The 21,391-nt window shown below is 41.7% G+C and overlaps 1 long non-coding RNA gene across 2 annotated transcripts; it reads left to right on the forward strand.

Moving 5' to 3' along the window:
* Window positions 1–8,778: 8,778 nt before the first annotated feature.
* LOC122907015 lies at window positions 8,779–14,957 on the forward strand. 2 transcript variants are annotated; one of them, XR_006384664.1, is made up of 3 exons: window positions 8,779–9,234; window positions 9,806–9,901; window positions 14,449–14,957. It is a non-coding gene; the product is annotated as an uncharacterized LOC122907015 (long non-coding RNA). The 2 variants fall into 2 exon arrangements; XR_006384663.1 differs by lacking the exon at window positions 14,449–14,957 and adding an exon at window positions 10,574–11,651.
* Window positions 14,958–21,391: the final 6,434 nt, after the last annotated feature.

Here is a 21,391-nt window from a genome sequence, read left to right on the forward strand (position 1 = left end):
TTGTGCGCTCTTGCTCTCTCTCTCTCTCTCTCTCTCTCTCTCTCCATCTCTCTGATAAATAAATAAAATCTTTGAAGAGTTCTGGGATGAATGCAACTCACTGTCAGGCAAAGGGGGGAATAGTGCCTTGCCTTCCTTATAATGTCATTGTGACAATCCATACATTCCCATGTAGTGGAACATTAGAGTAACTTGTACTGTTAAATATTTGTACTTTTAGGACATCATTCTAGAAATAAATATCACATTTCAATAGAAAATGCTTTCAAAGATCCTTCAAGGAACCTGAAAATATTTCCATCTTATCTGATGGAAAGAGAATAAGAAGCATCTGTTAAGACATCCCAAATTAATGTCATTGCTAGTAAATATACTGATTTTCATGGGGTTGTACAACAATCACCGCTTGTATTCATTTAACTTCCTATATAGAGAAAGGAAAGTATTCACCAAACATAGTCTGCCATGATGAAATATAGGCAAAATATGCTGTATTGCACAAAACGACAGAACCATAAAAATCTGAAAATTTCATTTTGGATGAAGACGTTACTAAGGAAATTGTCTGAGAATACAAAATGGCTCAACACAGCAGATTTGCAAATACAGTATTGTGTAGTCATGGCACATTCTATACTGTCTTTTTGCAATTTCTGGAAGCTTGCTCTATTTTTGGTTAAATAGATGAGTTAAGTGATTCGAGCAGCATAATAAAATTCGTGTGCTTTGCCAGGATAAAACCACAGTACTAAATTAATATCCTGCACTACAGTCTCAACATGCTTTGACAAGGATGCTATTTCATGGCTCAATAAATACTTATTGACTAACTACAAACATGACAAAAATGTTTGTCCTTCAACTCGACTGTTTTGGGACTAACCATTCAAGGATTCTGAAAAAAGCCTGGGAATGTTATAACACTTTTCAAACCACTTTTGTTTTCATTTTGCAACATCACTAAACTTGCAAAAGAACAGAATAGAAACATACCATTGGATAAACTCCCAGTAAACTAGAAGGTCTTTTAGCAAATTTTTCTTTATAAGTTGTTTTTTGTTCAACACAAGATTTAAAAAACACAACGAAGGCATATATATTAATCTCATTAGATGTACGCTCCATGTCTAAATGATCACGTCCACAGAATTATACCACATGGTCCTCTAGAAGAAAATCCAGCCAACTAGTGGGGTTTGTGTGTCTTGTTCAGAGCAACCGCCAGCAATTAATGAACATGATAATTTCCTTGTTCCAATTCCAGGAGGAAATTGTATTACTTCTAAGAGTTAGCCAGCATGCTACAGATAGGTTAAGCCAAGTTTACTCTCCTTACAAATGCAAAAATTTAAGACATTATCTATTTTTCTCTGAGAAATTTCCCCTCCATCAACTTTATTATGGACAAATCATAACTAATGAAGGTCAGCAAAGGGATGCAATCTTGGAAACTTCAATACACAGAACTTTTCTTACAAACTCAGCTTTGTTTGATTAGACTATTTCTGGAGGTTATGACACTGGAGAAGTCATCTTTCCAATATAAAGCTTTTACATCATTATAGGGGAGGCCCACAAGTTATAATAACCATAGGAGTATTCCTGCTAAGAACACTCTAATTTAATTAACCATATTTTTATTTTTTGTGTTTGAGGGCAAACTTGATGAGTCTTTCCTTCAAATGCTATTTGAAAATTTCAATTTTTACTTTGCAATGACATTTCTAAGTTTTTTTTTTTTAAAAGGTATATTTTATTAGTGAGACATATTTTCACAATTATGTTTTATTCTTCAACAGTTCTGGAACCAAATAAATCTGTCATAAAAGATTATTCAATATAGCACTACTATTCCTTTGCTATAAGAATGCTGAATTTAGAAACGATGTTGCTTTCTCTAATTCCCCAGAAATTTAGCATACATATATGTATATAAAGTTCACATCCAAATAGTGTGCTCTATTTTTTTTTTTAAGATTTCATTTATTTATTTGACAGAGAGGAAGAGAGAGAGGGAGAGAGAGAACTCAAGCAGGTGGAGTAGCAGAGGGAGAGGGAGAAGCAGACTCCCCTCTGAGCAGGGAGCCCGATGTGGAGCTGGATCTCAGGACCCTGGGATCATGACCTAAGCCAACAGCAGACGCTTAAATGACTGAGCCACCCAGGTGCCCCCAAATAGTGTGCTCTAAATAAAGGATCCCCTAGGATTCTGTCCTTGGTCCCTCCTCTTAGTTCCATCTTTCTTCCCCTAAGTAACCCCATCTAGTTCTAAGGCTTCTATATTAGTTATATGCCAATCACTTCCAGATTTATCTGGCTTTGGCTTTTCTTCCAAACCTGTACTTGTGTATTTACTTTTGGATGTCTAATAGGCATTTTTGGTCTAGTCTGGCTCAAGGAGAACTCCTTACTCCTCATCTGTCAAAAAACAGACACCAAAAAATCTTCCTTTTGGGATGGTAACATACAAATCTGCCAGTGGTCCCCCTCTTAGCTTACAGCTACAAACCCAGGAGTTCCTTTTTTTTCCCCGTTAAGATTTTGTTTATTTGAGAGAAAGAGAAAATGAGCACTAGTGGCGGGAGGGGCAGAGGGAGAGGGAGAAGCAGACTCGCAGACTCCCCACCGAGCATGGAGCCGGATGCTTGTTTCCACGCAGGGTTCAATGTGGGGCTTGATACCAGAATTCCAAGATCATGACCTGAGCTGAAGTCAGATGCTTAACCGACTGAGCCACCCAGGCATCCCTAAACCCAGGAGTTCTTGATCCCTCTCTCACTTCCAGCACATCAGTCTCTCTCCTATCTAAACATATTCCAAATCTATCCCTCTCTCTCTGTCACTATCACCCTAGTCCCTATCATTATTTATCTCTCATCTAGACCACTCTGGTGGCAATTAAATGGGGCACTACCATTCTTCCGCTTAAAAATCCTTTGCTTCCTTATCATATGTAAAACCAAATCCAAATTTCTTGCCTTGGCAACAAGGCCCAAACCTTTTGTTCCCCTGTAAAATAACAAGTTCATTCGGACTCCACTTAAGCAAAAACTTTCCCTACGGGCCTAGAGTATGACCTTGTGCTAGACACAGACTTGGCCAAAATCTATAAAGAACTTATCAAACTCAACACCCAAAAAACAAATAATCCAATCAAGAAATGGGCAGAGGACATGAACAGACATTTCTACAAAGAAGACATCCAAATGGCCAACAGACACGTGAAAAAATGCTCCATATCGCTTGGCATCAGGGAAATACAAATCAAAACCACAATGAGATACCACCTCACACCAGTCAGAATGGCTAAAATTGACCAGTCAGGAAATGACACAGACTTAATGTAAGTCAGTGGCTCTCAGGCCAGGCCACTCTCAGTGGAACCATCTGCGGAGTCTGAAAACATGCTGATCCCCAGGCCTTATCTAAACTGAATCAGAATCTCTAAGAGGCAGCCAGGACACTGATATTTGTGAAAGGCTCCAGATGATTCTATGGGTAGCTAAGGTTAAGAACCCTGATATAAGAGATGCTTTCCTTCTCTGATCTTAACTGTGTACTTACTCAGATTTTTTTGTCAGTGTTAATATAAATTACATCTACATGTATTCTCCTTTCAAGAGATTTAAAAACAAAAAACAAAAAACAAAAAAACACAACAAAAAACAAAACAAAAACCCGACAGAGTAGGATGGCCTGGTTCTTACAGGCAAGTGATAACAAAAAGGAAGGACTCTGATATAAAACACATGAAAAGGATCAGCTAGTATCACCCCCTACTTTTTGATATCAAGGAACACATTTAGATTTTAATGAGGAACTTTTTTTATGGCCCACGTTCTATTCTTGATCCCACTCTGCATTGAAGTCCCAATCTCATGTTTACATCACATCACAGGATGCTACTGTTGACTCTGAGGATGAGTGAACCTGTTTTAACATGACTAGAACTCACTGAAATTTGGTGGAATTAGTGTTTCTAATCGAAACTCAAACTTTTCAGTGTTTTAAGTTAGTTTATTCTTGGCAGCAATAGAACTTCCTGTGTCTAAGAGAAATGATTTAAAATGAGACTATAAAAGAGATCAAAAGACTTGGACATCAATTAGTTCACAAGCTACCTAAACACTGTTATGTGAGTATAAAGGAATCAAACATATGGATTACATTTCCATTAAAATAGAGTGGGGTTTTAAAATAAAGAAGCAGAAAGCTTTAGAAAACTCATTTGGATTTTCTCAGACCTTAACATTTGAAAAGTAGTTCAAGTTGCTTACAAACACTGAAAGCTCAAGGGTATGCCACTGCCTACAGAACTTAAGGATGCTATGAAAGTTAAGAATTGTCACCAGTGGTGGCTGATGGGAGATCTGGGGAAGCCAAAAGAACCTGTCACTCACCCACCGTGAAGAAACCTACATTTAGGCTTTATGACAGCATCTCATTCTTGCAGACCTTGGCTTCTTAATAGCAATGGTAGTGGGCAAGGCACAGCCATCAGAGGCCAGGCTAAACTAGAGGTATGGCTATGTCAAATCTCCATAAGCCCATACACTAACAAGCCCAAAAGAATGACTAGAGGAGGGGCTCCTAGGTGTCTCAGTGGGTTAAGCCTCTGCCTTTGACTCAGGTCATGGTCCCAGGGTCCTGGGATTGAGACCTGCATCTGCTCAGCAGGGAGCCTGCTTCCTTTTCTCTCCCTGCCTACTTGTGATCTCTCTGTTAAATAAATAAATAACATCTTTTAAAAAGAAAAAAGAATGACTAGGAGACAATAGTTTTAGATTAGGATTATCTCTGTCCCTCCACGAGTTTAAAAAAAAAAAAAAGAGCATTTTTGCAGTGAACTTTGTTATTCTTTTTTAAACTAACTGCAAGCGACATCTTTGGAGAAAGGATTTGAGGTCCATGTGTCTCCATAAAGTATGGTGTCAGACAAAATGGGCACAGATAGCCTTTGACTTCTGAAGACCTGCATTAGAATCCTGCCTTGAACACTAACTTTCTCAGCTTGGTAATAAATAACAATCACCACAGTTATTAGAATAATGAATATTGAGATAACAAGTGAGAAAAACTCTTGCTGATCCCTATGGGTCTTAGGGTCTTGGGAAATTAAGAAGTATGCCTTGGCAGAAATGCCACAATCTGACGAAAATCTGACAGCTACTACAGAACAGGAGGCCCAAGAAAAGCTCCCAATATCAATTCTTCTTTAACTTACTCCTTTTTAAATTTTGTAATAAAACAGACATATTTGAACACCATTCACATCTTACCCTTCTATTGGTTTCATTGCCTGTACTGTGACATGTGTTAAGAAATGCTTTTTCTGATTATATGTAATCCCTTCCTTCCTAAATATGGCCCCACAGCACAGAAATCTATAGGCTTCAGTATTGTTACACAGTTCTATTTTTTGTCTTTCTGTCTCATTGACAAGACAGCCTTTCATGAAGAGAAGAGTGAGTTAGAATGAGAATTTCCTTCCTTTGGTTGTAAAGGAGTAAAAGGGGGACTTAGATGCCTTCAGAATGCTCTAAATATGAGTTTGTTATGAAGCACTCTGAACACTGTCCTATTACTAAAGGTAATAAGAAGAAAATTTTAGGGAAATTAAAGAAATTCCAGCGAACAATTTTTATCTGATAGAAAAAACAAAGAAAACAAAACAAAACAAAAAACCCCAAACAAAACAAAACAAAAACCTTATAAAAAAAAAAAAAGGCCAGTATCATGTCTTGGCAGGATGGATACTCTCTGGGGGTACATTCACATAGTTGGTTATTCTGATACTGTGAACAGAACCATATAAAGAACGCTTTTACAAATGAAGAACACTTTCACCTAGAATTGATGCCAACATTAATAACTTAAGTATTTCAGTGTCTCGTGGCCAAAGTTCCATATTTTAGCTACCTTAGCAAGAAAGCCCAAGAAAATCAATTTGCATCTAAAAGCTCCTTCATGGAGTCGGCTTGGTTTTGTGGCAAGCATCCCAGCTTACTTGGAGAAGCAGAAGTTGAAGTCAGCTTCACAGAGGATTGTTTGGTGCTAGCTGAATAACCCGCTGGCATCCACTGTTAGCAAAGTGGTAAGCAGATTATGGGTAAGCAGATATTAATATTCTGATTAAACATTTTAAAACCTCATACCACTATTAAAAAAAAAAAATAATTGCACTGCTCTGGAGAACTCATATTTACCATTCTGAAGCTACTTCTAGCCTTAATTTCTCTATACTCATGATCTTAAAATCTCCACCACTGGTTTATTTCCCAGAATCAATTTCTCTCCACCACCTTAACTGAACTGCAATGCCTAAAATTCGTGTGAATAGATGACTTTTCCTGGACAGCCTTCATGGTTTTAAGTCTTTACATTTCACTCTCTTCCTTCCCAGATCTCTTTTTGAAAAAGACAGGGCTGCAGTCATCTTTGGCCTCAGCTTCTATAAAAACCCAGCACAGCCTTGGCAGCCCTCCTGGAAAGACTTGTTTCCTGAAGATCCATTGATTTAACAAACTTAACAAACTTAAATAACAGAAGCTATGAAAGAGACATTTGCAGTGAGCATCTGAAGTTATGAAGCAACAAACATTTACTAGACCACAAAAATTTCTCTGATACCATCCATCATGTAGATGATACAATTTAGCACAATAAGAGGAAAAGTTACTAATTGTTATTGAGGTCTGCAATGCACATACAAGTCTTTAAAAATTAACCGTCAAACCTATTGGTTACTACAACTTATTTCTAGGTCCAGACAGAAAAGTCCATTTATTTCTTGGGTGCTTACTAAACGGGGCCACTCTGTTGGATAGGATATATGGGATGAACATTTTATGCTGACAACATTGAGTGTTGAAATAATCAGTAATCCCTGCTTCGGATTTGACCAGTTAGATTGATAAGGACCCAACAATCAAGGAGATACAGGCTCCAAGCATCTACTCCAGAAAGCCCTCAGGCTGCTGGGGGGAGGTGGCTGCCCCAGTGTAGGGGCAGAACATCCAGCATTGAAGTTCTACTGTTCCACTTTAGGGAAAAGGGGAGGAGCCCAGAGAAGGTTAAATCTCCCATCTCACCCTTGGCATCCCTTCCCTCTGTCCAGACTTCATACCTTCTTCTTCTCTAGGACTCTCTTCCATCCTTGTGGTCACTGACCAACTCAGAAGATATTGCTGGAGAGACAGGAGGTAACAAGGTCCGCAAGACTGGGCTGGTGGTCAGCCCAGGGACCCTTCCAACCACACTTCCCCCAAACCCTGAAACGTCTTCTAGCAGCCAACACTTGGGAAAAGTGATCCTAAATCCTACCCTGCTCTGGAACTGTGCATTGGGCGGCTTTCCCTTATTGGGGCAGGTATGATGCGGTGACTAACCCGACCTACAGCTCTGAATGAGGGCTCTGAGAAGGCTCAGACCACTCACTGCATCCGTGGCCCTACAAGGAGATGGTTCCATGGAGCAAGCACAGAAGTAAGGTCACAGCATGCGGAGGCTGGGGGAGGTACTAGGGAGGAGGCTGGCGCTCTGACCCAAGCAAGGATTCTTAAGGACCCCTTAACTCAGAATAATCACTTCTTCTCTTCCTCCAGTTCTGGGGCAATAGATTCCAAAAGGCCCCTCTTTCGAATCCCAAAGTGAGGAGAGCCCGATTCACAGCAGGGCACGGATTGTGCGCAGCCATCTACTTGACTCAACAGCTGTCCATCCACCTGTCTCCCCAAATCCTACCCCTGTACCCCAAACATCTGGTCTCCCAGAACTTTGGAGAGTCTCCCTTGCTTTGCAACCCCCCCCCCGCCCTGCCTCCACTCACGACACGCAGTGGAGGTGCCCCGCGTGGAAAAGGCGACGTTGGAAGGAGTAGCCCTCGGGGAGGACCCCTTGGGCTGGGCACTCATTCATTCCCTGGGCGGAAGGCGGCGGAGCAGAGGCCAGCCCGGCGGCGAGGCCGCCCGGAGGCGGACTTGCCAGGTAAGCCCGGCGGCCGCTCTAGGCCCCGCGTGTGGCGCCCCGCCGAGCTGTCAGCGCGCGCGTGGGACAGAACCCACACGCACCCCGCAGCGCAGGCAGCGCGGGCGCTCGGGCGGGGGCCGGCAGGGGGTGAGCGCGGCCGGCTCGGCCCAACCCGTGCGGGGGAACCCAGAGCCGCGGCGGGCGGTGGGCCGGGCGGGCCACGCCGCCAGCCGCCAGCGCTTCTTCCTGCCCCGCGGCCCCGGAGTCGCGCGGGCACCGACCTGCCAGCCGTCTCTCCCGGACGTTCTTCCACAGCAGATCCCAGGCTCTAGCCGTGGAATCCCGCAACTGCTCACTGATGGACCGCCTGAGCTGCGTCGGGAAGGGTTTCCGTTTGCTGGTCATTTTAGATCCGTCCTCATAACGACCAGCGGGCTCGCCACCGCCACTCCCGCGTGGCCCGCAGCTCAGACGCCCGGAGACTCGAGACGCCCGGCGCGGGACGCCCGCTGGGGTCTCGGGACCCGCCGCGGGCGCGACATGGGTCCGCCGCCGTCCCGCGCTGGGGGCTGCTCGGCGTGCGCCGGCCGGGATGCGCCGCCCGCCCCGGAGCCGTGCAAGGTTAACCTCTGCGCTCCGTCTACTTCTCTACTCCTTTCCCACTTTCCCTCCCTCCTTCCCCTCCGCTCCGCGCTCCGCCGCTCCCCTCCCTTTCCCTCCCTCCCCTGCTCTCCGGGACTGTCTAGCGCCCCACTCCTTCCCCCAGGAGCTTTTGCTCCCTCCCTCCCACCCTCGCCTAAGCCTGACAGCCTGGCCCGGTAGCCCCCACTCACGGAGTTTCCACCCCCTTTTCAGTTTCACTCGGAGATCAGGGGCTGTACCATACTCCCATTTCTTGATCGTTTCCATTTTTAAGTTTCAGAATCGCCACCATCACAACCACCGTGACACAAATTTTGAACTATGCCACAGCTCATAGTTTTCCTGGATTCAAGTCACTTGAAATCATCTATCTGATCAGTTTGGCTGACATTCTTTCGGAGTTGGGATACTAGTGTCCTTGGGTTTTATGTTAATCTTTCCTGATTTCATCAATGAAATGATCACCTGACTGCAATCAACGATGAAATGATGTAAAGAGTCAGAGTATTACAGCCACTGCGTTGGAGGAAAATAACTTGTAAATACTAAGGTCAAACCGCCAGGAACCCACATTAGAGTTACATACTGTGGGAAAGCATTAAACTCTGCATGCACTTTTAAAAAGTAGGTATTAATGAAAATTGAAGAATTTTAAGGTATTTTTAGTCAATAACATGAGGCAGGGTTATAATTAGAAATTAACTGATTCCTGCAGGGAAGGGGGAGGAGAGGCACTGGCTCTTCTAGAAATACCTGAGAAGGTGGTGTCCAAGTCATTTTACTGGGCTCCAAAGCCTCACTCATGAGGGCAGTGCTGGTTCAGGCCTCAGGGTGTCCTGCTATTCTCAATGTTCTGCTTTCTAAAGTGCTTGGTGGACCTTAGAGAAAGTCATTTTGACAACATTTGACGCAACACTTTGCGACGCGACATTTGACGCAATCAGCTATGTGATTAATGTCACATGTTTCAACTTTCGTGAGAGGAATTGAAATGTTTCAAAATATTTCAAAAGAGAATTTCTGAATCATTCAAACAGTAAAATTTCTTGAAATCTTATTTCTTTTAAAATGTCTTTGAAACAGTGCTCGCTTCGGCAGCACATATACTAAAATGTGTTTGAAACAGACTGCCAGAAAACCCAGTTATTCAGCTGTTTTGGTTTTTTGTTTGTTTTGTTTTGTTTTTTAATTTCAGGCATTCCATGTGAAGTTTGAAAATGAAATGTCAAATCCTTTCTCCAGAATATAAATTGCTACTGATTTCAGGAGTGGAATCTATCAGCTACCTGAGGTACTCCTGTTACAATTTTACACTTTTAGTAATAGTCCCTCCACTCCACCATTTTCTACTGTTGGTAGAAAATGGGAGAGAAATGATGGAAAAAAGTCTTTATCTTAATTTGTTATCTTAAATAACCCAAAATGTTCACTAATGAAACAGACTTCAGAATGAGCTGGAAAGTAATGATTGAGCTCTTGTGTGCCATCCTGATAAACCTTTGAAATTGTCAGTTATGAAGCAATAAGTCATGGATCAGAAATGGACTGGAAACTATGGCGGCCAGTTATACACTAATCCAGATAACTTTTTGGACCCATGCCAAAAACCCTTTTGATTACATCCTCTGTTTTGTACGCATGTAGTTGGTAACGAAATACCCTGCACAGAGAAAAAAGCCTTTGTTATCTTAAAGTGCCTGCTATACAGTAGAACAACAAAATGTTTCACAATTACATGCCTAGGGAAGCTGTGTGTTTAACTCTTAAAAAAGGACCTAATTGAATCAAACGTAGGCAGACATTGTAACAATGTTTGCACCAGAATAGAACCCTACAAGCAATAGTCCAGCTATATCACTGATCACTTAGCTCCAAAGATCCTACACGTACCCTACTACTTTTCTATTTTAATACGTATTTTACATTCAGATGGCGTGGATTAGGCATTTTCTTTCAATGACAGATTTGAAGAGAAGTTCTTGCAGTGCAAATTTGTTCAGCTCTGGTTGTAGAAGAGTCCCTGGGTTCAGGATGATCCAAGGGAAGCCAGATGCAAGACTCAAGTGATCTTCCCGGAACAGATGCCGCCTGGGCAGCTTGTGCGATACAGCTCAGCCCAGCTCCCTGCCTGGCCCAGCTGCCGGCCTGCCTGCAGGAAATCTCACAGCTGTGCACGTGTTGCCGCCGCAAATGCAAGGCTTCCAAACTCACAGGAACCTCCTCCTTGGAGTCTTGTACACAGGCTCTTAGCATCTGCATGCCCGATCTCAAAGCGGAACCTTCAGGAAAACTCCTTTAAGGACTAATCCCTCCCCCCCACCCCCGGGGTCTTCACCTTGAGCAGATGACAATAAGGTCTACTTCAAAGAAAAGGAATCCCCACCCCTGTTATCTAAGAGAGGCACCTCTTCCTACTAAGACGTAGTCCTCCACCTGTGCTCTGTTTACTGCCCTTTTTTGTCCCTATGAGGACTTTGCTACATCAGTTATTGCCTCTATATCCTTTACCCTCAACCTTCCTCTGAAAAGGCTCACCCTTCCTTAAACCAAACCCAAACCCCCATAGCAAGGTGTGCTGCCTCTATCTTGTTTCTCTTGGAAAAAGAAATCTTCCTTTATCAACCCTGCAATCTGGCCTCCCTCACTACTTCACTGAAACCTGTCTTACCAAGGTCACCACTAATTGTCTGGTTGCTAAATCTGATGGATGTTTTGTGTTGTTGTTGTCCTTTCTAGGTCATGTGGACAATGGGGCACTGCTGGCCATTTGCTTCCTTATGATGCTGGCTTGTCTCATGGCTGTTAGGCCACATGACTGAGGTGTTTGTCCTCAGAGCTCCCCCCCACCCAGTGTTGGCATTGCCTACGTTTCAGTTTTCAGCCCACCTCCTTTTTCCTCATGTTTTTGTGTCCTTGGGTAATTGCATTCCTTCTCATAGTTTCATCCCTTACCTCTCAAGGCCCAACTTGGTACACATAAAAGTACTTGTATTTGAGAGTGTGGCTGGACACAGGATCATAGGGGTAGGGAGGGAAAACTGAAGGGGAAGAAATCAGAGAGGGAGACAAACCATGAGAAACTCTTAAGTCTAGGAAATCAACTGAAGGTTGCTGGAGGGGGATGAGAGTGAGGGGGGGGGTAACAGGGTGATAGGCATTGATGAGGGCACGTGATGTGATGAGCACTGGGTGTTACATGCAACTGGTGAATTACTGAACTCGACATCTGAAACTAATGATGTACTATATGCTGGCTAATTGAATTTAAATCTTTTTTTTTTCAAGATTTTTATTTATTTGTCAGAGAGCACAAGCAGGGGAACAGCAGGCAGAGGGAAAATAGGCACCCTGCTGAGCAAGGAGCCTGATGTAGGACTGGATCCCAGGACCGTGGGCTCAAGTCCTGAGCCCAAGGCAGATCTTAAGCTACCCAGCCACCTCAGCTAACTGAATTTAAATTTTAAAAAGAAAAAAAAAAAAAAAAAGAGTGTGGCTGAAGGCAGAGTTGTGTTTGACTCTGGTAAGTTTCTGCCGCTCAAGGCCACTTACCTATAAGATTATACTGTGCATTTAATGAAATAATCCACTTGTCACAAAGAAAGGGTCCAGATAATGAATGCTGCGACACTGCTGTCCTAACCTTATCATTATCACACTGCTGTCCTATCCCTAATCTTTCCTGAGCCCCTCCAAGGGGCCTTTCTTGACATCCAGTCTAAATAACTGCATTACTTCGTCTCGAGGCATCCATGAGTGCTATAATTTTCTTTATGGCACTTAATCATTTCACACATTTTCTTGTTTGTTTGTGGTCTCTCTCCCAAGCAAACCTGGAGCATTCTGAGAGCAGAGGCCTTGTCTGCCTGGCCCACTAGTGCATACTCAGCGACCTACAACAGTCCTTGACCGTATGTTCAGTAAAAACTTGTAGAATGAATGATTATACCCCAGCATTGTGTATCATTTACCTTACTAATAGGTATCTCTGATTTTTCCTGCTCTTCCATCTCCAGTTCCTGTGTTATCCAGTGATACCAGCACCTGTCACGTTCCTCCAGAATTCCTAATACCATTTCAGTCTTTCTCTGCTTCTCCGTCTCCAGAGTACTGAGTTTGGTCAAATTTTCTTCTATCCTCCCCTGAATTTCTTCCTATGAGATTACTTTGGAAAGCTATGACTCTCACCCAGCTCTGTCTTTGAACATTCCTCTGCTAAAAAACCTTCCCCTACTTTTTTTTTTCATTCATCCTTCAGGAATCAAATCAGATTCCTTCCGAAAGCCTTCCACAGATCCCAGTGGCTGGGGGGTTCCTCCTCTCCTGTGTTCCCATGGGACACCTTGGGCCCAGCAATTATAGAGCATTATGAGTAACTGCTTTCTTTCAGCCTCCCTGCCGCCCTGCCCCAGTCCTGAGCTCCCCCAGCTGGGACTAATACTTTTATTTCTAAATCCCATGTGCATTTCTTAGTGAATAGCCCATACTGGGATCATCTTCTGACTAAGTAAATATTCTATTGTAGTTTTAGATGACTGGTTATTTAGTTATTTAGATTGGTTACTAGGGTCTGCTCCTTAGTATAAATATAAATTTTAATTATGCCTGTAGCTGTGCGGCTCCATTGTCATTAATTATCCCTCTCTTTTCTTATAGCAAGTTCAGTAATTTTAAATATACAATACATAATAATGATTATAGTTTTTAAACACAGAAAATTATAAATAGAAACATTAAAATTACCTGTAATATTGCCAGAGAGAAGGGCTGATAACATCTGAAAATTTTTCCTTTTCAGTTTTTTCTTTGCATGTTTAAAAAAACTGGAATAACTTTCATACCAAATTTTGAAAAATGTTATCACTTCATACTAGATTGTGAGAACTTTCCCAGTCTACTAAACTTTTTTAAATGTAGTTTTTGGTGAATATTTAGTGAATACGTTTCTGCTGGACAGACACATCATGATGTATTTTAAAACCTTCATAAGTTTGGACATTTCATTCACTCCAAATTTCTGAAATTACAAACAATACTGTCACTAACAACTTTCACTAAAAAGGAGAAAAAAGATATTTTTTTCTCCACCTTCTCTTAATGTTATATAATGAAGACTCCTCTTCCACAGCCACGAGCAATAAGCAAGCCTTGCCCTCCATCCTCCGATATATAATGCCATTGACTCTGCAATTCCATTAACTTCCTATCTTTCCTATTCCCCCTTCTACATTCAGCCATCCTGTGCCATCACCCCTTAGCATGCTCAGTTGGTTAAGCAGCTGCCTTTGGCTCAGGTCGTGATCTCAGCGTCCTGGGATCGAGTCCCACATCGGGCTCCTTGCTTGGCAGGGAGCCTGCTTCTCCCTCTGCCTCTGCCTGCCTCTTTGTCTGCCTGTGCTCGCTCTCTCACCCTCTCTCTCTGACAAATAACTAAAAAAAAAAAAATCTTTAAAAAAAAAAGAATGGAGAAATTCGGGACGCCTGGGTGGCGCAGTTGGTTGGACGACTGCCTTCGGCTCAGGGCGTGATCCTGGAGTCCCGGGATCGAGTCCCACATCAGGCTCCCAGCTCCATGGGGAGTCTGCTTCGCTCTCTGACCTTCTCCTCGCTCATTCTCTCTCACTGTCTCTCTCTCTCAAATAAATAAAATAAAATCTTTAAAAAAAAAATAAAAAACAAACAAACAAACAAAAAAAAGAATGGAGAAATTCTTGTGCAGAGTATTTTGTTGTCAGAAGGCTCTGTTTAGAAAAAGAATTCGGTTTCTTCTAACTGTACCAGGGCCAGCAAACCCTTGCCAGAAGCCTATGGTTATGAACCATTATTTCACATTGTTTTCAGCTTTATTGTAGGAGACTACCTTCCTCGCGGTCACCCAATTCCCCTCCGTGCACAACAGAAGGGTAAAGAGCTCCCCGTGACTCTGCAAGCATGCTCTTTCCTCCAGAGAAAACACGCTGTGGCGACCATTCCTTCAGCGCTCCCTTCGGGCTGTATTTCAGGGTCTTGTTATGGAGATTCTGAAATGTAATCTCATATTATTGATTTCCTCATTAAAAAATGTTGCTGAAGGTTCTGGAGAAGCTGGCTTTCCTGCTGGATCCTTAGCTCTTTGTCACCAATCTGTACCTGTCCCAGCGGGTGTGTCTTAGTGCCTCGTTGCCAAGCTCTGAATCCACCAGTCTCCTAATGCTAACAGCTGTGACTGTTGCTGTTGGGTTTTGTTCTGTTAATTAAAATATTGTTGGGCTCCAGGCTTTCTTGGAAGCAACTTTAACGTTAGCTGTGAACTCTGCGTTGCCGATCAAAATCTCTGGCTGTGTTCTGTATTTTCCTCGTACGCTGATAAATGCCTGGAATCCCCAGGTTTAATGTCATGTCCTAATATTTCACTGACTTCACACAGATTGTAATTCCTTTCTATATTTTTCATGTATGTTTTTGGGGACTATCATTACCACATGGGAGGTCCTGGGTCAGCGTGTCACAAATCACTTATCATATTCACAGGCTACTGGAACTGAAGGGTGTCTAGTGATTGGAATCCTCTTGATGCCTGGTTGCGGACACCCTGGGGCATCCTTCTGCCTGTTCATTCAGCCATGATGGTTGAACAAATGTTAACTTCCTACATAACCGTGCTTTATTACATGGATATAGGCAAAATGACTAGTTAAGATTCATCCATTTTGCAATGACTGCCTGTATACAGAGGCTAGTTTTAGACCTCAGCATGTTTGGGGATACTCAAACATACACTGTGAAACACTATCTTGGTGCTACCCAGCTCTTTAAGGTCAATAAACATATCATCCGAGGGGTCAGAAAGGCAGTTTTCTGGCTCACTTGGGCAGTGAAGTGGTGAGGCAAGTAAAGGAGGCAGACACCTGGGTTGATACCCTGGCTCCCACCAACTGGCTGTGTGATTTGGACAAGTTTCCGTTCTTTTCTGTTCCTCAGCCTTGGCATCTATAAAATGGGAATAATGATAGTGCTGCCTTCAGAGCGTTTTTGGTAAGGATCCAGTGCAATAATACATGTAAAATACTTAGAATGTTTCCTAGCATATAATGAGCATTCATTAAATGTTAGCTATCATTATTAACATTATTTGGCCTATGCCAATTCTGAACCTCTCATGAGATTCCAGGCCAGCTAAATTCTGCACAGCATCATACCAAAAAACTAGAAGACACTAAAGAGTGGCAGAGAATAGGGATGAACTGGGGAGGAATAAGAACAGAATTCAAATCTCAACTTGGAGAATGATAAGCCATAGGACTGGTAGAACCTACTGAGCCTCCCCAAAACATCAATTTCCTTACTTGTCAAATGCAGACAAGAACATTTGTTCTACTTACCCTGATCAAACTATGTGTGAGAGAGGCTTATCAATTCAAAGTGCTATCCAAATGGAAGCTGTAGATAATAGGAAAGATTGGGGACAATCTATGCTTGGAGCTGGTACATTACCTACTTGCATTTAAAAAATGTATTCATTCAACAAGTGTCTTTATCTGGAATGACACAGGTTTCCTCTGGTTGCCCCATGTTCACCTGCTGACATAAGTTAAGGGCAGTTAAATATGTGGTATGCAAAGTCAGAAGGGGCTGGGACTCTCTTCCCCTTCCCTGGGCTGACCTCCCACTGCCATTTTATTTATTCCACAGATACATATGGAGCAAACCCTGGGCATCTTGAAAGACAGGTAGCATACAGTCCACGTTCTAGAGGCAAATCTTTTGGAGAAATCTCAGCAGTTAATTCCCAACTTGTTACTTAATCTGAGTAGATACGATACTTTCTTTAGGAATTTTTCACTAATAAGCCTTTGCCCCAGTTAAGCACTACATAGGATAAAGCACTTTACATAGCTTACTTAATATAACAAATACAAGAAGTAGGCATTCACCTAAAAAAAAAAATAAAATAAAAGGCAAAGAAACAGGCTCAGTAAAGTTATATGACTAGATGGTCCACCAATAAATTATAGAACCAAGACTCAAGGCTGATCTCCATGGTTAACTCCAGCTCTCACTTAACTCCCCCACAGCTCCCTTGCCCCTCCCCAGAGCCCTTGTCCGTCTAAGCTGGTAGTGTTTTTCCTCCCTTGTTTGTAGAACTTTAGAGGTTGTAAGACAATACATTATAATCATTAAAGAAATGTCATCTCTGGGGTGTCTGGGTGGCTCAGTGGGTTAAAGCCTCTGCCTTCAGCTCAGGTCATGGTCTCAAGGTCCCGGGATCCGGCCCCCCATCAGGCTCTCTGCTCAGCGGGGAGCCTGCTTCCCCTTCTCTCTCTGCCTGCCTCTCTGCCTACTTGTGATCTCTCTCTGTCAAATAAATAAATAAAATAAAATAAATAAAAAGAAATGTCATCTCTGTCAGTCATGAGAGTAACCCCATTTTATTATTTAAAGTAATCTAGAGTTGACTTTTACTCAAATCTTTCATTAAAGCTGCTGGAAAAAGTCTGGTTATCTAATAAAATTTCTGGTTTTTTTTTTTTTTTTTTTTTTCATGAAATGAGGTCCTCAAAATAACTTTGGTCCTTCAGTCCCTGATTTTTTCAGATGCAATGATGGGATAGGAGGACAAAGACTAAATTCTGTCAATACCCAGAGACACTTGTTGTCACTAACAACACTATAAGGAGTATAAACAATAGGTTAACATATATTTCAATTTCTGATATTTTAAAAAGTGTAAACTTCAAGACATAACTTTTCAACAGAAATTGTCTAAAAGTAGCTGCTTTTTACAAATGTTAAATGTTTTCCTGTTAGTGCTTTATAATAATGTAGTGAATACAAAGGGAATTATGTTTAAGATTTTCTGGGGCAATGGAAATTACTTTTATCATTTATATGTATTTTTCTCCTGTCTGCTCCTCTTAGTTCAGCATTTTTTCCTCCCATATAGGATAATTCTGTATTTTCTGTATCATTTCAGTTGTGCGCCATTGGCCATTCATTACTACTATTTTTGGTATAATTTATTTTGTGCAGGCATCATTGAAAAGAAAAACTCCTGATATTAATTAGAAAAAATTATGAGTCCAAATCCATCCTTGGAGTCCTGGGAGATCTTTCTGGATTTCACTGATATTATGGTACCTCTATTCTATTTGTGTGGCCAGGGCCTCTGTTTCATGTATCTTTGCATTCCTTGTGCCTGGAACGGTGCTTGGCACATGGCATTCTCAAAGAAAATAAATAAAATGGATGACTGAACTTGATTTTCTTAACTCATAGGTCTCCGCATAACTCTCTCTTCTTCGAGGCCCTTCCTGACCACCTCAGTGTGTCCCTCTTACATGATTAAGCCTCACTAACTCTGACCATAGTGCATGCCCACGTGATTATTTTAAGTCTGTTTATTTTGGCTATTGCTCAGCTTGCCCCTTCACTAGACTGTAAATTCGAGAAGAGCAGGGAATTGTCTTTCTTCCTGGACTCTCATTCCCAGCAGCTAAGGCAGTGTCTGGTACAAAGTGGACACTTAATGGATGCATGTGACAAATGAATAAACAATACGTCATTTGCTAAGAAAGCTCATGTGACCACGGGATCTTGTCCCCTATCTTCTGCAGAGTTTGTTCCTTCAACTCACAGCTGCTGAGGTCTTTGTCTCTAGCGTCCCTTAATCCCCCACCCCCACGGACACGCCCTGGGCTAAGTCACCGCCCCACATTGCTGTGCTTCCAAAAATCTTAACCTTCATCTCAGCTTCTATGATGATCTCGGATCTTTCCAGCATTCCTCATCTTGTCTCATGATCTTTTGCTTTTCCTCTCTGGCCTCTCTGGCCTCACGCCCTTCCAACCCTTAGCTTAAAGTTCATGAGCCAGCCTCTCAACCATTTTCTCATTACACACACACACACTCACACATTCACATACACACAGCTGTTTTTGTTTCTAGCTCTCTCACGCCTGTCTGACAAAAGCTCTATATCCATTCTTCTTTCCAAGTCACCACACGGTGGCTGAAATCACAGAACCACATGGACAGGTGACACAATGCTGATGGACTGAGAGCTGCTAGCATGTTCATGCCATGTCTCTGACTGTCATTCTTATTCTCCACTGTGGCTGTCTCAACGCCCCTCCCCCCATTCTCTGCAAAGCCATACACACTCAAAATAATTGTTTTTACTGTGGCAATATAACATAATATTTATCATTCAACCATCTATTGTATATGATTTGGTGACATTAATCACATTCACAGTGTTTTATAAACGTCACAATCATCTGTATCTAACATTCTTCATCCTCAACAAAAAAACTGTATTCATATAAAGAATTTCTTCTCCCTCCTGCCCACAGTCCCTGGTGACCTCTATTCTATTTACTGTCTCTTTGAGCTTACATATCCTAGGTACCTGCCATCTGCCATGCACGCTTTTCCCTCTTGCTCTTGGCATCAACACTTGCCTGATGCTTCCCAAAGAAAACAGAGAAACTGGCAGTTCCTTGAATGCATCGTACCCTCTTCTGCCTCAGTACCTTTGTACGTGTTCCTCCTGCCAGGAACACACTGGCTCTTCCTCTCAATAGATCTCCCTAAACTACAGAGAGTAACTGCTTCACTCCCCCATTGGATCATGACCCCCTTGAAGACAGGGAGTAAGGTTTTAATTTCTCTATCCCCAGTCTGGAATATGGTGCCCAATACATGGTGAGTACTCACTATGTATTTATTGAATTAAAAAAACCTGGAAATTGGGCCTGAAGAGTGGGCTAGGGAAGATGAGTGTGTCCAAGTGTTTGTTACCTACTTAAACGTTAAAATATTTTGCATCAAGCCATTAGACAGACATGAGTATACATGCATACAAACGTATGTCCTAAGTTACAACTGATAAAATAACCAAGAATGACAGGAAATAATAGTAATAAATTATGGATTAAAATTATTAACTATTTTCAAATACTTAAACACACAGATTAATTTAAAATAGAACTTAGGGTTTTTTTCCCCTCCAAATTCTACATTTTTATAATGGAAAAAGTTAATCTGGTCATAAGTTAACTCCCTCCCTTCACCCAAACCAGGGTTGGAAGCCAAGGTTTTCTGTATTAAAATATGTATAAATATAGATAGTTAAGAAAGTTATAACTATCTTAAATATACAATAGAAATGAAGTGGGTTAGCTTTAATATGTAAGAGGATACTGTTAATTTAACACATACATTTTTTGGGACTCCCTGACTAGGAATACAGTACTGTAAAACAAAAAAATCAGTAATATCTCATCTAGGGGAAAATATAGCTTTCTTGTGGGTAAAGTGTGTGTGGTTTAAAAGGAGAACAGAATAACAGTTAAGAAAAAGAAAAATAAAAAATAGAAAAACTGTAGGATGTGGATAAGAGCAGAAAGGTAGCAGCTAAATAAAACCAGAAGGAACAGAGAAGGGCTCCAATACTGCATACCAAGGTAGTGTGGCAAGAACAAAACAACCTTGAATTTAACCTGGAGGCAAAAACTCCAGAGTAAGAGGCAGTTGGTCACCTTTCATGATAGCAGGAGGTAATCACAAAAACAACTGATTTAGGCTCATCTGAGCCTCAAGGAGGAAAGGACCCTTATCCCCTTGAAGAGACGGAAATGGGGAGTGAAGGAAAAGGAGGGGCTGGAGGGCTGGACCAAACAAAAAATCCATACCCTCAAAGAATTCAAAATGGGAAATCTAGAGACAGAGTAGCTGGAATTGGGAAAGGTATCGTTCAGCACCTTTAATTTGGGCAAAGGGCATGAAGCAATATCACACTGTAATTCTGATGCACATCGGCAATGCACAGTTGATGTCCCATCATTCCATTTCCCTGTTATAGGTTAAACTGCATTAGAAGGACTCCGTATCCCCCATGAGAGCAGTCGAGGCTGGAGGAGAGAGACTTGACGGGGAGGTGAAAGCAAGGTGGCAAGGCTAGAGATTCTTCCCACTGGACCCTTAGGTGGTGAAAACCAAAAGATTTTCTAGCAGAAGAAATGCTGTGTATTTCATCAAATGGGCTTTGTAGATGAATCATGGGCAAACCAAACATAAAATGCAATCCCTCGGCTTTCAGTACCTTACAGAATCCATTAAGCTCTCTGGAACCCTCATTTGTGAACTATAAATTCGTAGCAAGTCAGGTGTCTGACCAGGAAAGCATGTTGCTTTGTCTACTCTCCATTTGGTAAACTTTTCTTGATACAACTATAAAACATAATCATTTTCATTTGAGACACTAACTATTCCCGCTCACAAATTCTTTGTTATTTTCCTAATTTCTCTTTAATGGTTTTATTTTTCCAATTTCATGTTTTTAAAGAAGCTTTCATCGAGATATTATTGGTGTGACACAAGTCTTCACCTATTGGTTCTTTTATTTTAAGCAAATGTTTTCTTAATACTACTAGTTGGAAGTTTTTTCTCCCTATGTGCTGTGTCATAGGTACAGAATAGCTTAAACTTGGCTCTGTAAGTGAATTAAATGCACATATATATCACTTGGCTACAACTGTTAAAAATTCTGGCAAATAATGTTTCCTGAGATTATATGGTTTGCTTAAAAAAGGCAGGACAGAGGACAGAACTCTGTCACTGACACTGGAGGGATTTAATAAATACTTCTGAGGCTGATAAATATGTTTGTTCTTAGATTTAACAGGATTTCCCTGTAATTAATCTGGACACAATTAATCTTGAGAGCAGAGCTATTTCCAAAGCATTAATTCATTCTTTCAAACCAAGATTTCTTAGAACTATTTTAGTCTGTGTTCCTGATATT

This window comes from Neovison vison, chromosome 5 (assembly GCF_020171115.1).
Source record: "Neovison vison isolate M4711 chromosome 5, ASM_NN_V1, whole genome shotgun sequence".
NCBI classification, from domain to species: Eukaryota; Metazoa; Chordata; class Mammalia; order Carnivora; family Mustelidae; genus Neogale; species Neogale vison.